Source organism: Sus scrofa, chromosome X (genome assembly GCF_054392235.1).
Source record: "Sus scrofa isolate SSC_HxYL_T2T_F1_AM1 chromosome X, Sscrofa_HxYL_maternal_Yorkshire_Landrace_v2.0, whole genome shotgun sequence".
Taxonomy (NCBI): domain Eukaryota; kingdom Metazoa; phylum Chordata; class Mammalia; order Artiodactyla; family Suidae; genus Sus; species Sus scrofa.
The window spans coordinates 64,649,361-64,652,944 of NC_139401.1; the positions used below are offsets into that span (position 1 = coordinate 64,649,361).

General features: G+C 38.9%; 1 pseudogene; it reads left to right on the forward strand.

Moving 5' to 3' along the window:
* The first annotated feature begins 1,038 nt into the window (after positions 1-1,038).
* LOC100518945 (Y-box-binding protein 1 pseudogene) lies at positions 1,039-2,901 on the forward strand (annotated as a pseudogene).
* Positions 2,902-3,584: the final 683 nt, after the last annotated feature.

Below are 3,584 nucleotides of genomic sequence, written 5' to 3' on the forward strand. Positions count from 1 at the left end.
GCTTCGATTCCTGGCCCAGCACAGTGGGTTAAAGAATCTGCCATCGCTACAGGAGTAGCATAGGTTGCAACTGTGGCTTCTATCTGATCCCTGGCTTGGGAACTCCATATGCCACAGAGGGGCCAAAAAAGAAAAAAAAGTAAATGGTTAGGTTAAGTTTCATACCCAGATATTCTGGTTCCAGAGTTTGTATTCCTATTCACTTCACAAACCTGACTCTCTCTTTTTACAAGTGTAAATATTAAAAACAAAGAAGGATGGAAGCAAAATTGCTTCCTTGGCACTCCTACTGCCACCACTATTTTTCAGATGTCTATCACCTTGTGTTTGGAGTAGGCATCAAACACCTTTCATGTCCAGCATTCTGCAAGCAGTTTGAACCTGGCATCACTTGTCTACACAGTGCTATATCTCACTTTCTCTCATAGGCCTGTTAGAATCTGTTCTGCCATTCTGAAGTATGCATAAGTTTGGAGGTACAAAAAAGTGGAACCCTCCACATAGTGACCACTGTCCAAAAGGGATATGGGAGCTGCCAAGAAACATCCCATTCTTCTATCCCTCCAGTGGACAATTCTGCATGTACATTCTATGAAGCTCCTTAGTGGGATCTACCCCCTCTTTTGCAGCTTGAAAACATACTGTTCTAATGGCCTTCCTTCCACTTATGCTTCATTCTGCCCAGTTTCCTTCTCCTGATGCCTGAGATCACTTCCCAACATCAAGATGTATATGAAAGTTCTTGTTTCAGGCTCTTCTTTCTGCAGGAAATCCAGGATGAGACTAATCCAATAGGATATATTTAACTTTATTTTTTTACACTTTACTGCTTTCTCATGCACTTTATCATTTAAGCTTCCATCTAAAATTTTCTTTTAATTAACTTAATGCTGATATTATATCCCGATTTTAAGATATTCTTATTCATATATTACAATAATGTATACAAATGATTGTCTAAAAATTACACAGAACATGAAAAAACCATCCTTAGCTCATGGGCTTTTGTCCTCATCTCTCTCGTGTAATGTTTGCAAGATGGTTGTTGCACCTATAGGTATGACATCTGTATTGAAGGCAAGAAGATTGGTGGGAAGGGACAGGCTCTGCAAGCTGAATCTGGCTCTTTTATCTAATCAAATTCTTTCCCAGTAGCTTCCCTGGATGACTTCTTCGTTGTTCTCATTAGCCAGAACTGGATCATATGGCCATCCCTGTCAGCAAACAAGGTGAAAAATTAGAAAACAAGATTGGCATGATTGACTTAAATCAATTTTGATTCAATACTTGGACCTGGACAAATTGTCACCCTGAAAAAAAGTGGGGTTCTGTTAAGAAGGAATAAGGTGTAAATGTATATTGTTTAGGCAAATAAATTTGTATGTCTACATAAATGATTTTTATAAGCTGCTTTGTCATTTACTACTTCATGAACATCTTTATATGTCAATACATAAACAGCTATTTTATCTTTCAAAATTTCAAGCTGAAGTGTTGAGGCATGAACTATACTAATGTTTGGGATTTCCCCTGTGGCCCAGTGGGTTAAGGATCAGGCATTGTCACTGCAGCATCCTAGGTAATTGCTGTGGCATGGGTTTTGTTCCTGTCCTGGGAACTTCCACATGCCACAGGCACAGCCAAAAAAAACAAAAGTATACTAATATCTGAAACTTTATATATATAAATATGCAAATAAATATATTAAAAATATATATTTATAAATATAAATTTATATATTTTTATATATTTATATATTTATATATTATAAATATATATATATATATATACCAAAATCAGTAGCAGGAGCAGAGAGCAGACCCCAGAGAGCCCTGAGCAACCCCACCACTGCTGCCAGCGTAGTTACCATCACACCCTAGGAGGAGCTACAAGTGCTGCAGCAGGCCCTAGTCACCATCCCCATAGCCTTAAGAAGCAAGGCAGAGACCAAGCAGCTGAGGATCACCCTCCCAAATCCCCTGCCACCCCCGCCCTCAGCACTGCCAATACCAAGACTTGCAGGACCAGCTTTGGCACAGGAAGCAGTGGTCTGGGGCCTTCACATCAGTGGCACCTTCCAGCAGGGACAAGGTCATCTCAACAAAGGTTTTGCGAACAGTAAAATGGTACAATGTAAGAAATGGATATGGTTTCATCAAACAGGAATGACACCAAGAAATATATATTTGTACATCAGACTGCCATAAAGAAGAATAACCCCAGGAAGTACCTTCACAGTGTAGAAGATGGAGAGACTGTGGAATTTGACATTGTTGAAGGAGAAAAGGGTAGGGGTGGGCAGCAAATGTTACAGGCCCTGGTGGAGTTTCAGTGCAATGCGGTAAATATGCAACAGACTAACCATTACAGATTTTATCCACATCACAGGGGTCCTCCATGCAATTTCCAGCAGAATAACCTGAATAGTGAGAGTGGGGAAAAGAATAAGGGATCAGAGGGTGCTCCCAAATGCCATACCCAATAGCACTAGCCCTACCACAGGCAAAGATTGCCACCTTACTACATGCAGAGACCTTATGGGCAATGACCATAGTATTCCAACCCTCCTGTGCAGGAAGAAGTGATGCAGGGTGTTTACAACCAGGGTGCAGGAGAACAAGGTAGACCAGTGAAAGAGAGTATGTATCAGGGCTATAGACCATGATTCCACAGGGGCCCTCCTCACCAAAGACAACTCAAACAGGATGGCAATCAAGAAGATAAGGAAAATCAAGGAGATGAGAGCCAAGGTCAGCAGCAATTGAAGTTGTAGGTACCGCCACAACTTCAATTACCAGTGCAGTCACCCAGAAATCTCTAAACCACAAGATGGCAAAGAGAGTGAATCCACAAGCTAAGACTTCATCTGGACTGAAGGCTGAGCAGGGCGGGGCTGAGTAAATGCCAGCTTACCATCTTTACCATCATTTGATTAGTCATCCAACAAGAAGAAGTGAATATGAAATTTGAGCAATAAGAAATGAACAAAAGATTGGAGCTGAAGACCTTATCTGCTTGTTTTTTGCCTGTTGACCAGATAACTAGAACTATGTGCAGCATTTATTATTTTACCTAAAGATATCTCCTTTTGGTAATGACAGAGTTTTTTTTTTTTTAAGACTAGTTTTTCTCAATCTTTAAATGTTTTAAAAATTGTTTCATATCTTGTCAAGTTGTGATTTTTAAGAACCTCATTTTTAATTTGTAATAAAAGCTTACAGCTTGTTTTTTTTTTTTCCAAAAAAGTCAACAAGTGGCAAGCACCTGTTAATAAAGGTCTTAAATAATTGTGAAAAAACACCCACAAAAAAACAAATGATACAAGAATGGACATATGAAATGAAGCAGAAACAGAAAAATGTGAATTGTAGACTTCAGGTGGTGTGCACATGGTTGCTCCCTGTATTACTCTTTGACATTTACGCTGCTATGCTTTCAACATTTTTATATATTTGAATATATTCATAGTAAATGCTGAATAAAGTTTTAGTCAAATTGAATACTCTATGTACAAATGTGTAAGTATGAAAAAATAAACAGGAAACAATCCCTTTTGCTATAAAATTACAATTAGGACACAACAT